Below are 26,817 nucleotides of genomic sequence, written 5' to 3'. Positions count from 1 at the left end.
TTTAATGCTGAAAAAATGTCACATTAATGCATCAGTGAAGGTAATAAAAGATTGTGAATACTTTAGAATCAGAAATTAGAGTGCAAGAAGTAGGAAACAATATAATTTGATGTAGATTCCATGGCCTGAACATTTTTCATAGTATGACATGCTTCCAGAGTTACACAAATTTATATTTTATTTGTGTAATTCACTTGATCATTTAGATGTAAAAAAATCCTCTAAAGATATATCTAACTTTTGTAAAAAGCTAGTACTACAAAAGTAATTTAGTAAATGTATGACAAAATTTAATTTCCTGTTATTCCATGTATCTCCTGAAAAATGTAGGAAGTTCTGTTTCATTATCCTAGTAAGCCTTACTAAATTTTGCAACAAAGCAAGTGCTATTTATATATTTCTTTAAAGTGTACGGTTTAATTGGCAAAATGTCAAGGATGACTCAATCAGGTTGGTGGCAAGATTGTTGACAACATTCTTCAAGTATTCTGATTCACATTACTAATTGAAGACATATGTTGTGGGAGAATATGCATTAAGAATAAAAATATTGTTGATTCAGACAGATGGTAATTTTTTTAGCAAGGAAAATGAGAGACAAGAATATGACAGCTGAATAAAAGTTAAAAACTATTAAACTTGACAAGGTCAAAGATTGGATGGGGCAAGAAGCAGCTGGATGTCAAAATAGCTGTTAAAAATAATACTTTATAGAATAAAGATTTTCTCTGTTTGAGGAGCTTCATCACCGAAACCATTTTTTTATTTTAAATGATGCACAACTAGTATGAAACAGAAACTGTTTAGAAAAAAGGATCCCTGAAATTCATTCAAGGTTTAGCTGTTTTCAGCTTGTGCATCAATTCTTCTTTACGTTGTTGGATTCTTTATTCAGAAGTATTCACTCAGGGCCAGAATGTGTAGCCTGTATTCACACAAGTGAAGACTCAAACACGAAAACTCTTCTGCTGTAGCAAACAAATTTACTTGCTTATTTATAGATTGGCAACACTGTGGGGAATCCTCTTTTCCTTCCTAGTTCCAGAGAGTGGCTTGCAGCTTTAAATCTTTGGCCAGTGTTTAATTTCACCCACATTTTTTTCTTACCTGGTAAGTATTCTTATTTTATTTCCTTGTTAAGTTTGTATGTTTGTACTTGAATAGGTTGAATTAAACATGACTCTATACATCAGAAACTCTTCAAATAATTTAATTTTGAAAGCTTAAAAGAAAAATAGGACCTTGAAATTTGAAAGATTAAAATTACAACCATTTCAGGAAGCCTACCTCTAAATACCAAATTCCAAGCAGAATTTACAAATGAAACGGCTTAATCAGTGTTAGATAATCTCATAAAAGAAAAAAAAGAGGTACAGAAATACAGTAAATACTCTGACTTGTGGTGATGAAAAAATATGATTTGAATGGAGCCAAGTTTGAACATAACAGTCATTTTATTATCTTTGAATCATGATTTTTTTCTGCTGACAAAAAAAATATATTCTTGGATCAAACATTAAAGAATGTACTTTATTTATTTATGTGAAAGCTTGAAATTCTTCCTCTTAAATCCACATTTAGGAAAGGCTGTTTCCCCAGCCTTCAGGATCCAAAATTCTACTATTCCTGGGTAAGGCAATGTTTTCTTAGAACTGTAATGCTGATCTAGCCTTCTAAAGAGGTTCTTCCCATTAGTTCACTGAAGTTTATACCAGGCTTTTACTTTCTACAGTGAACATTTTCCAGGATATTTATTCTACCAAATAGCTATCAGTACTTGCTGTTATCTTTATTAGGTAAGCATCATTAAAAGAACAGAGAGAGAGAAAGCTGTAGGATATTTACTGTAAGTAATTCTACCTGCTGCATAGCACCAAGAAAATTTCATTAACGGTGTCTGCTGAATGACACTGACACTTTACTGTCTATTGACCAAAAGCCTCTTTTAATAATTCTTCTAACAGAAATAAAACACTTGTACCCAGTTGTGGCATACTCATGGGAATTTAAGATAAATCCATACAACAGTGCTGCCTGCAAGCTCAACTCTTATTTAATGTTTTGCATATACAGTACTTTGGAGTGCTTACATTTAAAAGACAGTTCTCATGTAGTATATTATAAAACAGTGTTATAACCCAACCCTTGTGAATAAATTTTGCCTGTTACTTTTTACAGGATGGGTTGAATATGCAAACGGATTACCCAGGCTTACAAACACACCAGTATCAGAGCAGAGTAGAACTGTGAAAGTCTTGTGGTTTGCTTTGCTATTCAGCACCTTTTTCATGAGAGTCTCGTTTCAGATGGTGTGTGGACAGCTGATCTAGCACGTAGGGGTAACTTAAATCCTACATCATCTAAAAAGCATTATTTCCACTTTTATCAGTTCTTATAGAAGATATGCATTATCTCCTAGTCAACCAAATATTAATCAGAATTCAATGTAAAAAAAATCCATATTCCCGGAAAGAAAAATGAAAACTATGCAAGGAAATCACTAGGAAACAAAGAAGCTTATCTGTGGTCTTTGGAAGTATTTATGTGAGACAGAATGATAGGCACCCATTTATACTACCTTAGTGAAACTTTGGATTTTATGTATTCTGCGGTACATAACAGCCCTATACCAGAATCATTCTGTAACAGATTGTTATTCCAAAAAGAATCACATTCTTGTTTCATTGAAGTTGTCGAAGGATTGCTGAGTAAAATATAGACATAATTTCAGAATACATGATTGGACATTCTCATAGTACAGAAAAGGTTTTCTGCAGGACTAAAAAATATTTTTATAGTGCGGTCAGAGCTTTCCTTTTCCTTGTTACTAGGATAACATCAAACCTCCATCCCTCAGGACTGATATTTTTGTTACTGAAAACATAATTCCTTCTGATCCAATTGTGAGTTCAAACTGTATTAAGACTGAAGACTGGAAGTCTGCCACATCCATCCAGAATTTTAATTAGATAAAACTATGTGCTTAGACTTAAGCAAAGACTTAAACTCTTTGTTTGACTGAGATTATGTCAGTATCTTGGCAGGAGCTCAACAAATACAGCCCAAAGCAATTAACAAAATAAGGTCTTTTTTAAGGAAATGACTTTACCTTTGACTTCAATGGATGTACAGTCGAGCCCAATAACTGATGGATAAGTTTAATTTGAGATAAACCGAGAATGTAGAATCAAGTTTATATGGTCTCTTAGGCAGCAATAGTAGATGAAGCCTTGTCCCACCTGCATTTAAAAGACTCCCTAGGTACTTTGTGTTATTACAGCACCATTAAGTGGAAAATCCTCTTTAAAATTTTTAAATTAACTGGTTTTATATTGCTGTAAGCAGATTGAGGGAGAAAATCTATGACATTTAAACTGTAACATTTAAAATTATTTGCTACCTAGAAACACGTACAAAAAATCCATAAGAAAATTAATTTATTTTTTCTTCCATCCTCTAAAGACATGACAAAATACTTTCCTAATTTCCAAATTAGTTCAGTTAATTTTTCACTACTTTAAAATTGCTATAGGTTTGCTATTTCTTTATCAGAGGTAAAATTAAAGATGGCTTATATGTTGGAGTAATCAAATAGATTATTAAACGTTCCTGAAACCTGGGACCTCATACCAGGTAGTTTGATTTCATGGACTTTTCAGTATGCCTAATTTACATACTAGCTGATTGTTATTTTCCTTACTCGTTAGCACTACATATACAGCTATCTTCAAAAATGCAGTTTTAAAACCTGGAGTTCCTGTAGTATGAAGGTTATTTTAAAAAAAAAGAAACAAACAAAAACCAAAACAACCAAACCAAAAAAACCACAACACCCAAACAAAACCAAAAAAACAACAACCAAACAAAACCAAACAAAAAAAACCACATCAAACATATGATTGATACTTTCATCCCCTGTGTAAAAAAGATCTGTTTCTGAAAGACCTTTGCTTCTTTAGGAAAACAAAGTTCATGTAGAAAAGAGTCACCTACTGGAACTCTTGGAGTGTTTAAACTGCAAGGAAAAAGTATCAAGCTTAACATCAGGTATCTAACAAGATGAATAAGTATATCATCTACTTTTGGTTGAACGATGCTAGCTGAGTACTATGTGGCGTGATTACATACATGACAAGTTTGATGTTAATTTAGAAATACTATAAGCAGCAGGTAATTTAAATATTACTGAAATGTAACAATCTTTCTTCATTTTCTAAAGTTAACAAATACATAAAAATTTCAAGTGGATAAACAAAAAGATTCTAAAGTTTAATAACTAAATAATATATGGAAAATAGAAAATAATACCTTTCTTCTCATTATTTTGTTAGTCTTTCATTACCATTACAGTTTAATTTTCATGAAAGCTTCCAGTAAGAGCAATGAACGTAAAAGTCTGCCGTCACTACAGCCAACAACAAAAGTCCAGCTGGCTTTGGCAAAACATGGATTTTCCTTTTCTGATTACCTAAAAAAGTGACTATTTAATATAATCATAGGGGGAAAAGCTCTGTTGCAGTGAACTCCTTCATTGTAAGCATTCATGTAATTTCTTCTTACCTGAGGTCTGAACTATGAAAATATACTGTAGCAATCCCTTTCTTTTTCACTACTATGCCTTAGATTTTCCTTGTAAACACTGTGGAAATTTGTTTTGATGTGGTATTTTCTTGGGTTGCTACAACTATGATGTTACAGAACTGTACAGTATAGAAGTCTTGTTTTATGAGCCTTGTAAGCAATAAGACACTAGTTTCTTGCAACAGTGAATTCCAAAGGTTGTGTCTTTTGATACAGAAAAAACCAAATCTCTTTATCTGTCCTATTTTTTGTTATCTCATTTTTTAATGATAATTGGGATTTGTATTTCCATGATATTCAACTAAGGCCCAACTTTTTATCTACCTCTCTTTGTTGCCTGTCCAGAATTTTCCAGTGTCTCCCCCAGTGTATTTTTATCTCCTCTAAAACTTTTATTTAATAACTCAAAGACATTCCATTTTTGCAATAGTCTTTAAGGTCTTTAGGGTAACCACAGCGCATCACAACATTTTCATATTTTAGTATGAATTTCCTTTTCAATTCTTTGTGCAATCTAATATTTTATTTGCAAATTCAGGATTTACAGTTTAAGCAAAGATTCAGATTTTTTTTTTTTTTTGCAGATGAACCTTAGCCCATCCTGCATTCTACATAGACAGAATATTCCAGATTACTGAGAAATTCTGGAACTTACAGAATAAATTAGTAGTTGACCCAAACAGAAAAAGCAGAGATTAGAACATAAATGATTTTATGATGTCCAAACTGGGGGAAAAGAGTGATGCAAAGGGATTTTCACCATATGATTGTTGCTTAAAGAGAAGTCAAGGGGTCTGGGAAAAATCAAGATCTACCAACTATAGCATTTAGTTTTGAAACTGAGATGTTAGCTGGAGAAGTTGGAAGACTTGAAAATAAAGCTACAAGTTTTAACTGTTAATTAAAAATGACTGGAAAGAGTAGAGACTGAAGGCCTTTGATTGATTTCAATTCCAGAAAATGTCCTTTGATGTACATTTTGTGCTCTTAGCAGTCAAGGAAGTGATGGGAAATTGTAAAGACAATATTCCTAGCAGGAATAATCAATCAATTCCATCTTCTTTAAAAGTCCTGCCATATTTACATAAGTAGATCAGAAGTAATTTCACAATTTTGTGTGAAACCTGGAATACAAATATATCATAAAGACACCGGTGCTCTTCAGATCATAATCTTAGCCATTACATTTTTCAGTGTCCTGAATGCACAGAGCTCCAATATCGTATCAAGATAAACAGCTGGATTCATGGTGGCTGAGGCATCAGGAATGACTCTGAGCAGCATGGTGCATCTATTAACCTTCAGGGTTCTGCACTTGCACATTATCATCAAACACGTTGATACACTATCCCCATAAAATGTCTTTTGGGACATTTCTGCTTTACTATAATTTACAACAATAAAGTGCCAGCTCATTTGATCTGGGAAGAAATTAATACTCGAACGAAACTCCAAATGATTATTTTTTTTTTTGAGGGGGGGCAGGGGTACACTTCCAAGTTTACAGACTCTGCCTTCATAAAAATATCTTCTATTGTAAAATAACATGAATTAGTTAAAATAACAGAGAAAATATCTACCTGTACTGTGAAAACAGTTAAGAATTTTCCACTATGAAAGTAACAGAAAGTTCAAAATAAGTAACTGTCATGCCTCTATGTCTCCTAGTTCTGAAATAGAGAACAGAGCGGTCGAGCCTCTCAGAAACTTTTCTTTTAAGCATGCCCCAATTGTATTTGTGGGGCAAAGGAGAACTGCATCTAACACCATGGGTCTGAAGAACTACATTATAAGCTACCAGATCTGTAACTCCTCCTTCCACCAAATCTCTGTATGTTTTTAAACAAAAATCTTTTAATTATATATCACTCAGTAACACGGTTTGGTAAACAATTAATTCTACTTAGCAATGTTGTTTAAAATGAGAGATTTTTTTTTTTTTTTTTTTTTAAATTTTGCAGTGTAACCACTCTCTTACTTTCCAGAGCAGAGGAGCAGTTATCACGTTAGAAAGATTTTTTTTTCTCATCCATTAGGAAAAAGGACACTATTTGCTCTTAAATCATAACTAAATAATGTAGTTATTCATCATCAGAGAGTAAAATAAATCTAACAGAAAAGTATTTAGATCATTGAAGACTGACATATATATCAATGAAAACTGACAGCATTTTATTATCTAAAGAAAAAAAAAATGTTGAAAACCTGTATACATACTTGTTTATACCTCTAAATATTTGGGGAATATGTAATTAAAAGAATAAATATAAGACTTCATTTAATCTTGCCTCAAAAACTGAAGATTATTGTCACTGAAGATTTATATTCTATAATATATATTAATATGACATGGGAAATTATCTTAAACAAATATTGAGTTAGAAAGAAACAGGGGCTTTTTTGCATTGCTTAGCATACTCTCAGTTGGACTTCTGAGGATCAGAGGTGTAGAAAGGTAGGCTGAAAATGTCATTATCCCTTTAATAATCTGCAAAAAAATTTAAAAGTTCAAGCAAACCTTTTGACTAGATTGCAAGTTCCTTTTAATAGGATAATATAATTAATCAAACTATTGCAGATGATAATTTGACTTACAGCTTAAAGATAAATGATCTTATTACAAGGGTTTTCAGGAATATTTACTCATCCTTTCTTAATTATTTTTGGGTGTCATATATTGAAATATTTTGGGAGAGATTACTTTAGAGATCACATCAGAGTAGTCAATTAGACTGTCTTCCACTTATTGCAGAGGAATAACATGCTCTATCCCATGTCTCTTAGGTTTAGGAGACTCACTCTAAAGATACTTGTTTTTCTCCACTGCTTATAAAGGAAGTCACAATGACTGACTTGTATATACATTACAGATACCAGAAGTTAGAACAGGTGATGCAATACTTTGTGCCTGAAATTTTAAGATGCTGGGGGGGTTAAAATATCTACCCTTTGGGTGCAGTCTCTTCATTTTGTTCTGTGTTCTGTGACTGAACTCCTGTGCTCTTTCTATACAATAACTGTAAACTGCAGTTTATTTCAAGCTAGGTACCTAAAACCCAGTCCACATAAAATTGTTGAGCACTTCTGAAACATAAGCTGCATAATTCATTTGGCACTATCCTAATTAATTTGTATTTTACTACTTTAAAAGTGGGGTTGAACTGTATTTTATTTTTAATAAGCCTTATGTTACTGAGCTTCAGCTCTGCCTTAAAGTTTTATGTGACAAGTAGAATTCCAGAGTAAAGAAGATAAATTAACTGTCCTACACAATGAAGCAGATTCTCTGCTTTCCTTGACTCTGTTATGCAGTTACTTGATAGCGCCTTTCAACTGCACTATTTAAATAATAAATTCTTAAATAAGAATGTTTTTTAATGCTGTACATCACTTCTATGTTAATTACAGTAATATTGTTGGCACTCAGAAACACATCTCAGAAACCCATAAATATTTTTTACAGTCTACTCAAGTGTTTTGACATGGTATTTATTAAACCAAGGAAAACAGAAAGAAAAAATCAGATTCACTACTGTGAATTCAAAGATAACAAAGCTAGTACAGTGGCACTCATTTGTAATATTTATACACTTGTCCCACACTCAGCTGTGGCTAGGATATCATTATATTACCAAAAATTTTTAATCCTTTGGTCTTTGTCCTTCCTTCCTTTACCACAGAGAATTAGAGGTGAAGTAGCCACAAGCTCACTGGTTTATTTGCAATCGGGGCTAAGTAAATTCTATTTGCTGGTATTCACTGCCATCTTCATCATTAAATCAGGTTTCTGAAAGAGCAGGAGGCAGCCACGTGGGCGAAATATTCAACCCATGAGACAGAAAGCATTTCACCAACAGCATATTATTGCAGGTTGCAGGTTTAGCACAGCTTTTGAGGGGGCTGGAAATTCTTCAGAAAGGTAGTGAGTGGCCTGGTCTACTTTGGTTACTGAAGCACTATTAACTGCTGGCTTGGAATGTGTTATTCCAACATATTATCTATTGAAAATATGTTTTATATTTATATAAGTATATATTAGGTCACTAGATTTCCTTTCTTTTTTATCTTACCGACAGTAACTGTCTATAGGATTATTCTGCCTGGTTTAATAGATGAGTAATTCTGGCAGGAGAGAAAACCAAAATATACATAAGCATTTTTGGAGTTCCCTGGTAACAGCAAAGATCATCACAATATCATTTGAATCCATCACCAGCATGCAGCAACAGGTATGTAATTTTTTTCGACCCAAAATATTATTTGTTCACATTTTTTCATTTTTTTACTTTCTTTTCATCAGTTATTACAGATTTTGAATGTTATTGGTTTCACATGCAGATCTGTGTGAAACTCTTCACAAATAGTTGTGTTACATGGTCAAGGGAAACTTCTAACCCTATGCAAAAGTTTTATATTTTCTAATAAGCTAGAACATAATAATATATTTCAGAAGATAATACAATGTATTAATTTTCTCACAATTTTCATATAGCCTGTGGTTCCTGCTTTTGAAGGCTGAGCTGGGAATATATGCACTGATTGTGAGGCCAAACTTAAAGAATAAATGTCCAGCAGTTTCCTTAGGTTCAGCATTTTGACATGAAGAGGTTCTCAGTGACCAGCCAAGCTCAAAATATGTAATGAAAAATGTGTAGTTATTTTTAATAAAGTTTTTTAAAAGGCATATCTTATATTCTAGTTGCATAACAAGTAAATAGTTAAAACACATTTTGAAAATAAATTCAATACAATTTTAGACTGACAACTAAGCAATATGCATCTATCAAGATGAATGACAATATAAATGCTATGCCCAAAATCCTATAATTAAGGTGATCTTTCATAGAAGTCTTGGAATTAAAGTGAAAGCTGACAGCCTCTCTCTGGAGGAAATGGTAATGGAGATACATCTGACCAGGCTTTAATTGTGGAGGGATCCAGTACTCTATTTTCTTATCAAATAATAGGGTTTTTTTACTAAAAATAAACATTACAAATAGCCAGTATCAGTAGGTAGAGTAAGATAAATATAAAGCAAACATCAGCCCAGATTTTTTTCCAGTGATTATCTCAGGATAATAGTGTAGTATTACACAAACTACATTATCAATACTCATACAAACAGAAATTCCAGAAGAATCAGCAACTCTAAACATAAAGAAACAAATAAACTTTAAAACTTCAGAAAACTGATGGGGATTTAGTTTGCATTGCCCCACTAACTAAATGAAAAATTCAGCGCAGTCAGTTGTAATAATGCTTAATGCTTATATACAGATATTTGAAAATTACTGTTACAGAAATATGCTGAACATAAGGCATAAAAAATTGCCCCAAGAATAAAGTCTTTCTGATACTGAAAATGTTCTGTTGCCTTCTGTTTAGTCAAACTGTATTGCAATATACCTCCTTGACTGACAACTGAAGTTGTTGCTTACTATTATTTGTATTACCACACTTAGAAGTCTATTAGCCAGGATCCCTATGCACAGATGCGAGCCAAGAAGACAATCCCCATCCAAAGAATTTTCGAACTAAGTAGAAGATGAGACAACAGATGGAGTGAGACAGATGGTTGGAGGTTGGGGGTGGTAAGATAAAGCCCAGAGACGATATTAGGCAGTGGTTTTAAAACTCTATGAGTTCAATGATTGTCGGATGCTTTGAAGACAGCATGAAAAAACAGAATTTTATTTGGGGTTATGAGAAAATATAATGAAGATCTGAAGATGTCTATAGGGGCTTCTTGACTGGGTAAGGAAACTGACTTTATATAAATATATGTTAATGCATTCATAAATACCTGTAAAAAAATCTGGTAAGCAATGATAATTTAACTTAAATCTGTGCATAATATTCCCCTTACTAAGGTGACATGAGAGAAAAGGATAGATAAAAGGTAATTTAGATAAGAACCTGAAAAATGTGAATCAGGAAACAGCTAATTTACCAGTACTTAAATGTCTGTTATCTAATCTACCTTTCCATTCTGAAGATGTGCTCCATCAATCCAGTTGGTATTTTTAACTCCAATAATATTTTTGTGAATAAAGTCATAATGTGGGTGCTTTTGAACAGTATCCCACATGAATCAGAAATGAATGATGGATCTTGTACTTTTCTGAATTAACACAGTTATCAAAAAACCTTAAGTCACATATACCTCTCAGTGAAGGTTCAAAGCTCTGCAGCTATGAGGAATAAAAAAAAGCCCAAATCCAAAAAACAAAACAAGAATTCTGTGGCCAGTGATGCACATTGAGTTCTGGTGGAATACTCTTGGCTCACAGATGGAAATTCTGCATTGTTTGCCTTGTAGTATGCCCTGACACGACCTACTATCCATAGTGACAAGCATTCATGGATATAATGTTTTCCTGATTCCCACACCAATTGACAAGTGTAATTAATAAACTTCTTCCAGCGCTGAAGAGAAAACAAGTATTGATTCAGATGCTGACACTTTAAGTTCATATAATGTCAAAAAGCTTTATTTTACAGTGCTGTTATTGCAAAGAAGGAAAGGGATGTCTCCTAGATTTTCTCTTCCAGATTGCTACCATAGGTTTGAGTAACCTCATTTGGAGTCAGCATCTAGAACTGAAGCCTAACAAACTCCAGAAATTTTGTGGCAATTCTAGTGGCAAGCGTCTCTGGGAATGGTCAGTCAGTAGCAGGAAAAATTAAGTGGGATAGTGTGGTGGGTTGGTCGTGGCTGGATGCCAGGTGCCCACCAAGCTGCTCTGTCACTCCCCCTCCTCAGCAGGGCAAGGTGGGGAGAAAATAAGATGGAAAAGAACTTGTGGGTCAAGATAAAGGAAATTTAATAAAGCAAAAGCAAAGACCATGTCCAGAAGCAAAGGAAAACAAAAGATTGATTCTCTGCTTCCCATCAGCAGGTGATGTGCAGCCACTTCCCGAGAAGCAGGGCTTCAGTATGTGTAGCAGCTGCTTCAGAAGACAAAAATCATAAGAACAAATGCCCCTCCTCCTCCTCCTTTCTCTTAGCTTTTTTTGCTGAGCAGACATCATAGGTAAGGAATGCCCCTATGGTCAATTTGGGTCAGCTGTCCTGGCTATGCCCCCTTCCAAGATCCTTCCCACCTCCAGCCTATGGCGCTTTCCTTTGGCTAGGGCGGGGGGATGTTGGAAAAACAGCCTTGATGCTGTGCAAACACTGCTCAGCAGTAGCCAACACACTGGTGCGCTATCAACACCTTTCTAGCTACCCATTCAAAGCACAGCACTATGCAGACAGCTATGGGGAAAATTATCTCAGAAAGTTCCAATAAAGATAGAAATAACTGGATTTAAGAATCAGTTCAGGAGAAAATTTTTCACCATTGGGACAGTCAAGTAGGCTATGCAGAGTCCAGTTGTGCAACTTGACCCCATTTTGAGCAGCAGGTTAGATTAGAGATGTAACCTGAGGTCCCTTCCAACCTGAATTATGACATGAACGAAACACATCCTAATTCAGAACTGAGAACCCATTGTTGAAGGAAGGAGCAATAAACCATGAAGTGTACAGAATAGAAGGTGTGCCAGGATGCTTTAGTGCCTCTTGATTTTGAGCTCATAATTCAAGAGAAATGTTTTTGGAAAGTTTCTCTAATATGTACCTTTGCTAAGACAATGGAGTGTCTAACATGGGAGTACTATGGCTGCAGTATTGTCATTGCAAACAGAATAAGAACAGCTACTCACCTGACGGACCGCTGGTGGGTGAAATGGTGTGGGAAAGACAGTAAGCCAAGGCTCTATTGACACTGAAAGGGTCCATAGCCACAATGCAAGAGAGGAGTCCAGCACATTACAGGACATGTTTGCTGTACCCAGAAATGAAAGGAAAAAGAAGAGAAAACTATTTGAGAGATTACAGAGTTTAATATGAAGTTTCTGAAATCACTTCTGTTAGATAGGAAAGACTACGTACAGCTTTTTGAACCACAATGATACTGTATCAGCCATGGAAACAAGTGGAAAATATTAATACTGGTACACTCTTAAGTTTCACAGAACCAGGTAACATATTATAACAAGTAATGAAGAAGTCTGAATTGTAACACGATCTTATATAAAAATTGAACTTCTTGTAGTTAAATATTCAACTTAATTGAGTATCATTGAAAATTTATTTTCAGAAGGGAACTGTTATGATATAAAATGAACACATTTTTGAGGAACAACTTGATGACTGAATAGTTCCTTCCTTTTTAATGCTAATTATTTTTATTAAAGAAGCCAAAAATAGAGAAAGGGCTGTATCCAGTTTCAGGCACAAAATATGTAAAATACAACCTTCAGATTAGGAAACGTTTTTCTTCAAATATGCTGACTGCATATTTGCATTATAATGATCATTACCTCTCAGAGGCTAGACTTACAAAGGTGCTAAAAGATATCAAAAAATTAGCCTTGGCAGTTTTGGTACATAACTTTGCCTATACAGATTTTAAATTTCAACCACATGAGTGCAAATCCACATGTGGTTTGAATATATTTTAATTAAATGTATCAATGTTAATAAATATCTTGAAATAGAGGACTTTTGGACATTAGCTTTAGCAAAAAACCAAAACCCCCAACCAACCAAACCTACTGTGCCTGTGTGTACTTCTGTGTGCTTAGACAGTTCTCACTGTGGTTACATCTCATTATTGCACTGGAAACTTGCTTAAATACATGCTTAGTTATGTGATAATTTAAGCATTAATTTAGCCAGGACTCTGAAGTTTAGAATATGTTCAAGTGCTTTAAATTCAAGATTATTTTTAATTATTTACAACACTATTGCTGTCAGTCCCAGAAAAGGCAAAGAAGACTGGAATTTTATTTTTACGTATATTTCTATAAAATCTGTACAGTCTTCACAGCTTTTATGAAATTAATGTTGTTTTATCAACACTATTAGAAGTGTTGCAATTCCATCTAGATCTAAAAGCTTCTCCCATAATCTCATGCTATCTAACTTATTCTAGAGATTAATATTAGTAGTTATTAATTTCATTGTTGTAATGCCCATGGCTGAACTTTACTGATCTTCAAATGGCTCCAAAGGGCTTTCAAACTAAGTACAGGGCAGAAGACACCTAGATGGATATAAGCAAACAGACAGTGAGTTAAAGGAAATGATGAGCTAATATTGTCAATGTGCTAAGGAGTACACTTAGAACAACAGCATGATAATGACTGTCAAGTGCTTTTTTTGTTGTTGGGTTTTTTGGCTGGCATCATGCTCAGAGACAAGAAAGACTACTAGGTTATATTTGACGTGACAGAAGAAAAAGAGTCAGAAAAGTGAGAAAATAAAGGCTGATGTCAAAATGGGATCAAGCTACAAGAGTAAATTGTGCAGCAGCATTCTGAATGGTCTTGAGCACTAAAGAGGACACTAATTCAAAATTTATGACTAATTCATGCCTTTAATGAAACAATTTATGTCATCAGTGACAAAGGGAATGGGAAAAGTAAAAGAGCAATCTCTATATCCTATCTTTATCAAAATGTGAGCTAAAGAAAAACAAACATAAAGGCTAACCAAAACTAAATCAACTCAAAAACTAAAGCAGTTCATAAGATTATGGTCCCATGATCTTATACAGGTGTTAAAACAGTGTTCTGCTCTTCCACTGTAGTGCTGTAGGTCAACTACCATTACTCAGAGGAGTCAGGGTAACTTCATGTGCTAGATGAAAAAAATATTTAATAATTTTTCTTTATTCTCCTTTTAAAGCTTGGGGAAAACAAGAAATTCATAGATCTTTTGGGAATATCTGGAAGAGATCTAAATTCCACAATGTTCTTGATCCATCACAGACCTCCATGATACCCTCCTCATGAATTACTGCACCATACCTGACATTTGCAGTCTTCCAATGGAAAGTTGTTCCTACAGGAATAAATGTCAGTTATGTATTTTTCAAAGCCAAAATGGAGTATGATTAAAAAGGACTGTTGTAATGGAACAGCTAGATTAGTTTGCATGCTTAAAATATTAGAGAAAATTGTTATAGAAAAGATTAAAAATAATAGTGAATTAAGAAAAGCCCTTCTCCCCTTTAGTTTTGATTAAAAAAGTAATTTTTAGTTTACAATACACATCTCAGAGTTCTTGAGGTCAAAGATCTCCTTTTTGGCAAGGCAGGATATCTACAGTGCCTTGTTTACACTAGTTTATCTTGACCTATGAAGATCTTTTGTATGTTGTGAAGGAAGTAATCACCTTGAATAGCCAAAAAAAGCTTTTGTCTCTTTTGGAAGTTAAACAAGTTTCCCTTTTGCTGATGCTTTCTGTGATAAGTGAGGATGTACACTCGTTCACTCTGAATTAGTTGTGCTCATCAACACGTTCAACATAGGTTACTGAGCACAGATAATGATTGTGATGAATACTGAGCAGTTCTAAATTACTGAAATTGGAAAAATCTGCAATTTCTCAGTGCAGGAAGGAAGGGGGGGAAAGGAAAAAGGAAAAAGGAGAAAGAAAAAAGGAAGGGGGGAAAGGAAAAAGGAAAAAGGAAGTGGGAAAAGGAAAAGAAAAAAAGAAAAAAGAAAGGAAAGGAACTAAAACCAAATACATAAAGTAAATTTGGTATTTGTTCAAGATTTTTAAATAATAATCATAAAAAACATTCTATACATATGAAGAAGTTACACATTTTAGTATATAAGCATGCAAAATGACACAATATAAATATATTTTTATATGCCTAAAGGAAATTGTTGACTGACCAAGAGTTTCTGTAGCTGTAGCTAGTTTTAGGCATAGCTAAAGCAAAAAACCAACAGCCTAAATCTTGAGTGCTTAATACTATTAAAAAAACAAACAATCAAACAAAAAAACTAGAAAAAATATTTCCATATTTAGCTTTTCCTGCTGCTTTGATAGAAAAAATATATATGAGAAAATAGATTTCATTATTTTTTAAAAAAATCCTTTATATTATATTTCATTCATACAGCCATTATTGAGGCTCTCAACTTGAGAGGGTGTTGATATTTTTCCCTATACTTGATAGGGATCAATAAATCATGGATTTTATGAAAAATAAAGGGGATTAATAAATTAGAGTTAGTTCCTGACCAGCTATTTAATACATTTGTTTGTATTTAGAAATATTTAAATTCAAAATCTTGCATTTTTTGTCAGATGGGTTATACTCACAATTTAACAGAGATGCTAACACTAGAAAAGAATCGCAGTTAAACTTTTTTAAAAACATGGATCTGAGTTTCCATTTTGATCTCTTGTCTCTGGGATCTTCAGCACATCACTACTGGGTACATGACCTATTGAATTTCATCTTTTTTTGATCTTTAAAGAGATTATAAAGCCTCTAAAGTATAATGTATAAAAGTATTCATTAACTTACCAAATGAATGACTAGTTGAAAAAGTCAGTGATTTTGTTTATAACAGACAATATGTTAAAAGTATGCAGTACTTGGTTTGTGTCTGATGAAGTGTTCAATTTCAATAGTCATGTATTCTACATTATTTCCCACTGAATGATCAGTAGGAGGCCCTGATTTTTCCACTGACTGCAAAAGGACACATCTTGGATTGTTCAGCTTCTAATGGCTCCCCTTTCCACTGTAAGGGAATTTCCAAAGAGCAGACAAGACCAATTTGTTATTAATCCATTTAGCTTCCTTGATGTTGTCTATGGTTGTATTTTTGTTCAATATTAAGACTGAATTGTTCTTCGTCTTGTCTTCATATATATGTATATCTGTATTCAATATAACTCTGCCAAGTTGTGTATCTTCAGCTCATATGTTTTCTGTTTTCTAATTTTGATGCAGTCCCCAAACAGCAACTAAAGTCATCAGAAAGCTGAAAGAGGGAATTGTCTGAATTGCTGAAACCATATTCCTCTTGTAATTATTTCTTTCTAAGGTACTGGAAGTGAGATACCACCCTTCCACTTCCCCAGTGGAGGTTTCTTTGTTCTCTGTCACAGGACTTTGTGCAGTCTTTGGATGCTTTGAATGATTGACATCTCAAAAAAAAAAAAAAAAAAAGTGTTGCTGTTATTCCAGGAGAAAAATTGGTAAAACTAATCTGATATTTATATTATGTATCAAATTGTTTATAGCAAGTGCATTTTTTTCTCTGTTCCATGGCTAGATTAACACTTTTCAGTCCTTTACATTTCTTTGATTAGGTTTAGGAAGAAGGTATAATAGCTATGAGCATTAGTGGATTATTCTTTTTATTTTACTTCCAAACTCTTTCAGCTTACTCATACTATTGGAGAATATTACAAAACTATCTTTCTTATCACTGTCTCTGCTGTATCCCTTTCTCTTATGCTGTTGTAGATTATTTTAAACGGTCTGCAAAATCTTTTCCTTTTGGTCAATGGTAAATGAAACTGTATCTACAATACAATACAACTGAATCTGCAAATACGCAGACAAAAATGAGAAGCAATTCCTTTGCCCGAACTTTATTATCTATATTCACTTCAACTAATTTTTATCGTCTACACTAGATATCAAACAAATAAACAAACCCCTAGACCTGTCAGATACTCTTGAAAAATCACCTAGCCAAAGCCAAATATACCAAAGATAAGTAATTTCTGACAGAAAGCTGTCTAATCTGCCTTTGAAAAACTCCAGGAAAGGGGATAGCATAAATTCCTAAGCAAAATATTCCAAAGTATTCCAAAGTTTCATTGTATATACCTTGAGAAAGACTTCCCTAATTTCTAACCAGAATTTATCCAGTTTGTCAAGATTTTCTGAATTACAGTTCAGTGTGAGGACCAGTTCCTGTAACTTCTACAAAGCTGTCTTTCCTAAATTTGAAAAGACTTAAGGATATTTTCATATTATGGAAGTAATATGAAGGAAGAAAAGAAGGCAAAGAGAAAGTTAAGGCAGAAATTGAGATAATCTCTCAGAAACAGTCAAGACACTTGCTACTTGATACCTCCTGAAAAGGAACCTTAGTCTCATCACTATTTTTAAAAAATCCTTTCACTTTTATTTCACAAACATAAAATTGATGTCTTCATTTTGAATTGAATTAAATTCAGGATTGAACGCACTACATAAAATTTTCATAAATGTAATTACATCTATCATTATAATATCCTGGAGTTATAGACTCAGTCTTACCTTTGTAGTCCAGAGGTAAAGAACATCGGCAGGACCTGAAGGGAGTATATGTGCCACTTGGAAATTGACCGAATCTTCTATGTCCCAGCTGAAAGCCTTGCCCACAAGCTTACTCTCACTAGCCCTCAACTTCTTTTATCTTGAGGACTCTCGTAATAAAATGTGCACAACCGAAGCTTAATGAAGTATCAGCTACATCCTTAAGCTATTCTTTATACTCAAAACTTGAGAGCTTCTTCCTAAGAGGATTTCACTTGGAAGTGGTGTTCTTCAACCATAACAATGTGGTCAACAGAAAGATAGTATGATGGTTTTCTTTCATCTAATAGCTAATAGGCCACAGAGCAGCCCTCTGCTTTCATATCATTTCCCTCTTCCCTTTCAAAGATGTAATTTCAGTTGTTTCTTTAAAAATACTTTTAGTTTTTCTACTTCTTTGGTCATGCTTCCTTCACTCTGGCTTTTTGTTTTGTATTTGGTTTTTTTTTCCTCTTTCATTCTGATATTTTATTTCATTTTTCACTCTTTGCTCTACTCAATCAAATACGTTCAACATTTCTAAACAGCCTAAGCCATGCCTCACTCTATTCACTAAAAGACTGAAATCTTTCATGTGTATTTGTCTTCTGTCTCTCCCTTTCTGTGTTTTACATTGTAAAATTATTTGCTTGAGGATGACTGTATGTTTCTTTGATGAGTAACTCCCGTCTGCTTTGTCTGGTAACTCTTAGCTTGAGGAATTTATTTGCAAACAAAGGATATGCTTCATTAACAAATGCACAGCGATTTGTGCCTGTGGGCCACAAGTTTTCCACTGCAAAGGGATTTTCTTCTTTCCTCTGCATCCCATCTGGAGACCAGAATAAAACAGGTACCAAGGCAGTAAGTTCGCTGCATGCTCCACCCAGAACAAGTCTCATCCTCTCTATTATTCATTCATCTTTCCAAGAGTTTATCAGTTAAATTGCAATAACATTTATGGAAGCTTTTGACAGACTTCAATAACACAGTTCACTTATCCATGTTATCCATCAATGCAGGGAAAGGAGAGGCCATTTATTAGACTCATATATGTTCTTTTTCTCTTAAGATTTCTCCCAAGCACAGCAGGAGTAGAATTTACTGGAAAAGGCTTCAGAAAAAAAGTAGAAAAGTTGCTATCTTCTCCAGTTGAGCGGTTTTGGTTGGTTTTGTGGGTTTTTTTTTTCTTCTCAGTGTATTTTTTGCCCTTGTCTTCTGTTGTCTAAGAAACTGATAAACAGCAAGCATATTGAACCACTGCTGGTCTATATAGAAAGAGAATAAGGAAGTATGTGAAATGTATGGCAAATTTCTTTGGTTATAAAAACCTGGGTAAATTATGTATACTGCTGCATCATTGCCCCTCAATTTTAATAATTTAAATTATAATGATTATAAATATTTAAATTACTTACAATTAGAAATATATCCATTTAATACAATCAGCATATTTAATTAAAAATAATTAAGGTATTATAATAACATGTTGCTTGTAAAAAAGTTAATCGGTTTATATAGACTTTTAAACAACAATCCATAGTGAAACATGCCATGAGAGTTCAGAATGTTGGTTCAAGACTAATCAGAATAATTTTCACTGCATACAGTCTTCAGAATTTTTGAAAACAGCTTATTTCTTTCATGACTTTCCCTTAAAGTTGTTTATATACAGTGATAATGGGGGGGGGGGGTGTGAGTTGCAGACATATGGATCACAATGAAGATGATAGAGGGAGAAAATGATTTAATTATCAAAAATGTTTGTAAAGCTACAAATTGCTAATAACACTAGTACATTAACTATGCATAAACACTGGCCTCTTTGGAACCTACTTTGGTCTGAGAGGGCTATGTAATTTTCTTCCATTGTGAAATTTATTTACAATTTTAAGAACATGAAAAGAAGCTGGTTTTAAATATAATATTTCATTATTTTTTACCTCAGAGGTTATTTGTTACGTGAAAAAAAATGACCTGAATACCGCAAGTGCTAAAGTAGTTATTAAAATACTAGATATTTTATTATTGTTCTGTTATTTTATTATTTTAAAAGACCTTTTACATGAAGACTAAAATCAAGGTGGTTTTATAATATCCACAATGTCTTCAATTTTCAGTATAAGTTTCTGGATGACTACTGATTTTTACACAGTTCTATTAAGCAGAAAAAACAAAAAGTAACATTTCTAATCTTGCAAGTTGCACTCAAGATTTTGTTAAATCCTTTAGGTCCTTTGACATTTTATTTCACAATGACAATTCATGCTAAATCCTGTGCACTTATGACTAAAAACGGTCACCTACTGTTTAACACACCATAATCCAGAATCCAACTTTAAACCCTTAGTCCTATAGCCTACAAGTTCAATAAGGTATTAAAATGCTTCTCTACCTTAAAACAAATAAGATGATTATGACATTTCTTTTAAGACTTTTCCTTATAAGAAAGTGCTATTTCGTGGAAACTTTTTTTTTTTTTTTAACTTAGTAGTAATTAATGTAAGATTATTGAGGGTAGTATAGGTTTCCAGACTTTCCAACACTTGAGAAACTTTTCTACTGGTATCTAAGATCTGGTAACTCCAGGCTTCAAGGCTCTTTGCAAAGAATGGAAAAGTTGTAAGCATTCTGTACTAAGTTCCCTTGTTCTACAGGAGATACTCTTGCCTAAATAAGAACATACATACCTGCCATACTGCTGACAGGCTTCTGAAAAATGCAATGAGTTGTTACATTTGATTTACCAACACTGGAAAAAAAAAAATAATCCAAAAAGCCCACCAGAAAAAAATGCAGCGACACTTTCTCTGTTCTGTAATGTGCTTTAAAAGTAACTTACTTTCCATTTTTCTAACTTTTATGAATCAAAGTGAAAACTTTCTTGAAACCTCACACAAAAGAAACATCAGGCTGCTCAGAGTAATTTACTCAAGTACACTATTATCAAAATACATGTTTAAAAGCATGTTTAGCTGGTAGTCCTGTTTGCACTATGTATAAGAATCATACATATATCTTTCAAAACACTTTTTTTGCTGATACTTTTACAGTGACACATACTTTTACACTAAAAAGGAAAGACGAGTAGATATAGCTTTCTCATTGCCAGAGAAATCTAATTTTTGGTGGCTACCGTAAACTACATTAGCAATATTGATTGATAACTAGTTACAAAAACAAACTTCTAAATAACATGTAGCATAAGCATCTAAATGGCTAAGTAAACATTAACTGAACGTCAGCTATTTTATTGCTTGGTCTATACACTGCAGGAACTATTTAATCTGTAACTTATTCATCAATGACTTTAAAAGATAAATTTTGTTAGAATATGCCTCTGAGATATATAGCAGAAGGTTTATTTTGATATTTGTTAAGCAACTGACTATACAATGACATCTTTGCCATTTTTTAGAGATACAAATTCAGTTTTCTAAGAGAGATGAGGTGTGTGGCTTTGATCCAAGTTGTTTTGAAGTAAACGGAAAAAAAATCAGTAAGATGGCTCAGGCCCTTGTAGAACAAGAACAAAAAGAAAAGAAACAGACTAACATATTTGAGAGGATTAATTGAAAGCCAGTACAAAAATGTACAGCATAAAATACATATTCAGATATGTATGAATACACTGGAAACAATAACTGTAACCATGCACTGACCAGCCACACCATTGTGCAAGGTTTTCAGTAAGATATGTAGCTAGACATTTCTGAGACACCTGGTTTCAATATTCACTTTAAAAAGTCCTGCTAGAAATAATTGTAGTATTTTTTTTTAATTACATTAGTTTGTATATTTTTTTCTTCCATTATTTATTATGTAGATCTGGTTATCACCTAATTGCTGGTCTTTGTTTTCTTCCTTTTAAATTCCTTTTTAAAGCTTTTTCTCATTTCATTTGCTTTTTATTTAAGTAGGTTATATGTCACTTAACTTGAGCCACTTGGCTAAGCTGTTAGCTCTCTCTGTGGTCAATAAAGAGGTGGGTTTCCACGGAAAGAACATAAACCTATGATAGCATGCAGTGAGTCATTATCCTTTCTCCACTGATTTTAGAGAGAAGCTGAAAAACTCGATTAGATTAGATGATTCGTTTTTAGATGCCTAAAGTCAGATAACATGAGCCCAGTGTAGATACCTTGGTGAACAGGTATTGTCTTATGTAGCTTAATAATATAAGCATCCCTGTTAATTTCTGACACAACTCCATTGCACATGCATGTGGCTCATCTGCAGCACAGGAAGTTCCTTCTTTGTCTAATCTTTGTTTATATATATATGTATCATCCACCTGCTAGCCAATTAGATTCTTAAAACTTCATGTCAATTTGCGTTTCATCATACCTCCACACCCGCTATGCTTATTTCACCTATACACAAAACCCAATGTAGTTTCAAACCCATCTCTCTGATTTACCATTTTTCTTTATTGCTATGCATAGGAAAATGTATTAACTTTGTGTAATATTCTGACAATTTCATGCATTTTAAACTATACGTAAGAAGACATATATCCTTGAAGTATATGATATCAGTTAAATTTCATTGCATATGATTCTTGAATTGACAAAGTGCATAATCTTAAATATATTCTTAATGCATTAAGCTCTTTTAATGTTTATTCTTTAGTAATGATCAGTTTTCATTTGTAGGGTTCTGAGATTCAGTAAAGACAGTACCCACAATTCCACTTTGAAAAATCACTTAAGGCATTAGAACTGCAAAGATTTTGTGATGAATTTCAGAACTGAATTGTTATGACTTACAATGAGACACTGGCTGACATAATGAGAGTAGAATAACAAAAAATCTGACTGCTATCTATATCGCATTCTAGAATATTATTTCTTGCAATAGTGGATTTATTTTACTGTACAACACTATGATCACAAGATTATTTAAATGGAATCTCACAGCAAACTTGCATACTAGGCAAACTACTGCCCATTTTAAAACAGAAACAAATTAAATTTATGATTCCAGACAGCATATGGTTTCACAATAAAGAGAATAAGATAGCTGAGAACCATACTGTCTCCAGAGGCACAGTCTCTGTGTGCTAAGAGGCTAGGGTGAAAGGAAAATCCAGTTACTCCATTATACCTCCTGAATCACAATGAAGCAGTCAGTGCTGGCGTTCAGACAGATATTCATGAGCCAGCCAGTGGTTTTCTGGTCCCAGTAGCAAACCACTAGTATACTGGAGAGGGGTGGGGCACGGGTAGAACATGACACTACATGACACTTTACAAATATTTCAGAAGGTTTTGTTTATTTCAAGATGATTAACTTTTAATTTAGTTCTGGTGACTGGTATGAGCATGAGTGCCTTTATCGTCTCCATTCCATTACAGATTCTCCTGTGCTTTAGTTTGATATTTCTAAGTGAATCAGGCAAAGCAGAGAGGTTGCCTCAGAATATGTTGATATGATGGAAAAGCACAATGTAGTCAATCATGATAAGGAAATATGTAACAAAGCATTGAGGCCTAAAGAATGGTAGTCATACTTTGCTGTGTTTTGCCAAAGAGAACCATTTTCATTAGCTAGCATCTTTTTAACTCTAGGTATCTCAGCTCAGTACAGTACAATTATTACCTTTCCTTTCTTTTTGATGTATCCATGAGTTCTCAGTCCTCATATGTTAGTTGTTCAGAGCCAAGGGAACACCTTTTCTCTTGATTAAACTGGTTTAAAAAGAATTTTGACTTGCTTAATTAGCTTCTCTAGAACTAATAATAACCACACATCCTCCACTGTGAACCATGTAATTATTGTGACATTAATTCTCTCCCTGGGATACTTTATTCTTGATGTGATTATTTCTCTTTTTCGATTGCTGGCTGGTGATTTTACTACTGCAGAGTAATGAGCACCCTAAGACATGTTTGACTGTTGCTCAGGATCTTCAGTATCCTTCTATATGATGCAAAGATTGTATCCATAAATAGTAACAGCATGCTCGTTACTAGTGATAAAGCATTAAAATAAAATAGAAAAAGAAATCAGCAAAGCTTTTGAAATTACTGTAACACTGTGCAACTGTTGTCATGCATCCCTGCATCAGTCTGTCACTTCATCACACACAGACCTCAGCAAGTTTGCAGAGGACAGAATGGTGAAAGAAAATACTATTTCCTTTACTTCAACAGCCAGAAATACTACAGGTTTCTTAAAGAACACACAGACCTTATAATTCCCTCTACTTTAAGCCATGTTGTGTCTCCCTGTCTGAGACGACCCGTGTAGTTCTTCTGGGACAAGTCAGTGTGGCTACAAGCCTCCATAAGCTCTTCCTTCGTAGCTGGACACTAGATGGACCTTTCTTTCTCTACTGGAAGCAGGGTTGAAAGAAACCCTACAATGCTTCTGCGTTGCTAACTACCCTATAAAAATATTTACACTGATGAGAGAGACCTGGTTTTCAGACCTACAATATTGATAAATAGACCTTAATGGATTGAAAATTCTGAATCAGTTTGTATATACAGAAGCATTTTTGAGAACATCAGTTTGAAAATTCCCAAAATGTAGCACTAAAAGGTAGTAAACAGTAAGATCAGCAGAGACGGGGGTATTTCTGCCCTTGGCAACTTTGGTACGTAGGTTTGAGGAATAGCTTCTTTCTGGCTGGTGGAAAGGAAGCTTGTTAGCTAGTTCTCTTACATTTTCTAAACAGTCAAGCTATGTATGTGTCATATTCACTTACATATCTGCATGACATCTGAGAAGCTTCTTTTTGGCACTCCATGATCATAGGCATGAGTTATTTGGTTTTTTGTAAGTTGTTGGTATTGTTGCTTGATTGATTTATTTCTTAGTCCCTTTTATATTCAGAAGATAGCTTTAAAAATAGAGAAAAATAGCAAAAAACCTAGAATGAGTAAATAGTTCTGAGGAGTTTAACTACCACCAGTCACCTCCCTTGATTAATTAATTATTTTACTGATTAATTTATGTGGTAAGTAATGATTCCTAAAATGTTATTGTCTTTAGCTGTTTCACATAAGAAAACAGTTACATATTGTCAGGGCTCCAAGGGCACCACAGCGCTTGCTGGCCCTGCCCAGCCTCCCCCAGAAACTGCTCCCACCCCTACACAAGGATCCAGGAGCCCCATTTCAGCTCAGACTGGGGCCCTCAGTCCCCTGCTCCATAGGAGTGCTGGTCTCTAGCCCTGTCCCCAGAATGGACATCAGGCTCACACTTGTAGCCATGTCTCCAGCCCCATTCTTGTCCCCTTCTGCTGCTGGATGGATTCTGACATCAGCTTGTCACTTGTCTGCCCATGGCTGTTGATGGACCCTGTTATGGCACCTGGCTCTGCCCACCATGGTCAGATCCTGAGGGATGGTGTCCACTGGTGAGAGCACTGCCAGGCCTGGGGTCACCCTTGGCTCACAGCTCCCAGTCCCTTAGGGAGCAACTGGCCCTTGCTGTACCCTGACACATATCTGAACAAATGTGCTCTGAGTGACATCCCGCGTCAGTGCTCCAGGGCACAAGTTTTATTTGTAAATGTTTTTTGAAAGTGCACCATACCCTTCTGTCTGACAGACAGCTCTTTTCTTTACTGAAGACCGTGATTCTTAATCTCCAGAGAGTATTATTTCAATAATCATTATTACTCATTTATTATTTAATAATCTCAGATTTGTACATTCAGTACAAGTCATGCGTGTTTTTTCATTAAAAAAACCCAACAAATCTGCATTTAATTCAGTATTAACTACTATTACTTCCACACGACATATGACCAGATTTTTTTTTTCCTTTTTTATTGCTAAGGCTTGTTATACAAATGTATATCGCCTGCATCTGGCTTGTTAAAATCTAATTTACACTTTCTGCTTCATGAGGATAAGAAGTTGTGTCTGTGTGCTCCATTGTATATCCCTGAGAAACAATTCACTTTTGAACTCTTAATTTTTTCATGGTAGATTGGTTCTGTAATAGAAAAATTAACACATTTGTTTTTATGAAATGCTGGGGGGGGGGGGCGGAATATATAATTTTTTTCTAGACAAATAAGCTATCATGGAACTAGTATCTGTATTGGAACTTTCCATTTTGTATTTTGCACAGTAATATATTGATTTTTATTTTCTTTTTACTTTTAATCACTCATTTGTTATCAAATCCATGTCCTGAATGTCCTTTTCTGTTAAATAACATCTGATAATTGGGATCATACAAAATAATAATTTTGATACGGGAATGCAATTGAGGTGGGGAGAGAGGGAGGAAACCCAGCAACACAAAAGTAAAGTCTCTACTCCAAATGGAGTTTCTGAGGTACTTTCCTTTAATCTTTCCATCCTCTTAAGTGTTTTCTTTCATTTGTAATGACTGACTTCACCTACAATCACTACTCTTGAATGACCTTTTGCGATGATTCAGTTTACAAAAACACTAAACACATTGTATCAGCTTCTCACCGGCCTTCTGCCACTCAGCCACTTCTGTCACCCTTCACTGTCACTAGTTTATCACTAACTTTTTTTAATTTAATAAAGGGGGTACTTTCATATTTATATTTACATAGACATAGTATCTTCACATCCTTGCCCATTTATAAGGCTGCAATTCAAAAGTATCCAAATGGTTTCAAAAAACCAGGTAGCACAGAACTACCTACCATGACAGGATTGATTACCTAGGGCTCTGAGCAAGAAATATAAAAGCTGGGCTTTCAAGAGACTTGGAATAGTAAACCTCAAAGATGAGTTATTTTGTTACTTGTTATTTTGTTATTGTTTTTTTAAGATTTTCTTCTTACATTATAAATTACATATTTTTCTAAACCAGCAGCACCTTCCTTGGAGAAGGTTTTGTGGCTGAGTGTGACTGCCTTTACTTTAGATGGCTACAGATCAGAATCTAAGCCAAGAACAAAAGAATCACATAATTGCAGAGCAAAAAAAAGGTCAGAGCTAGAGACCTGAGGCCCTGAGCAAATGTTGTGCAAAAACCATGAGAGTTCAGAGATACAGGCTGTTCATAAGTATGGAATAGAGTTACAGTCAACTTGGGTCTGGCATTGTGCCATTAAGCCAATTACTTCTTGTCACCGACATGCATCATT

Source organism: Falco rusticolus, chromosome 3, assembly GCF_015220075.1.
Source record: "Falco rusticolus isolate bFalRus1 chromosome 3, bFalRus1.pri, whole genome shotgun sequence".
Taxonomy (NCBI): Eukaryota; Metazoa; Chordata; class Aves; order Falconiformes; family Falconidae; genus Falco; species Falco rusticolus.
This window is presented reverse-complemented; position numbering follows the sequence as displayed.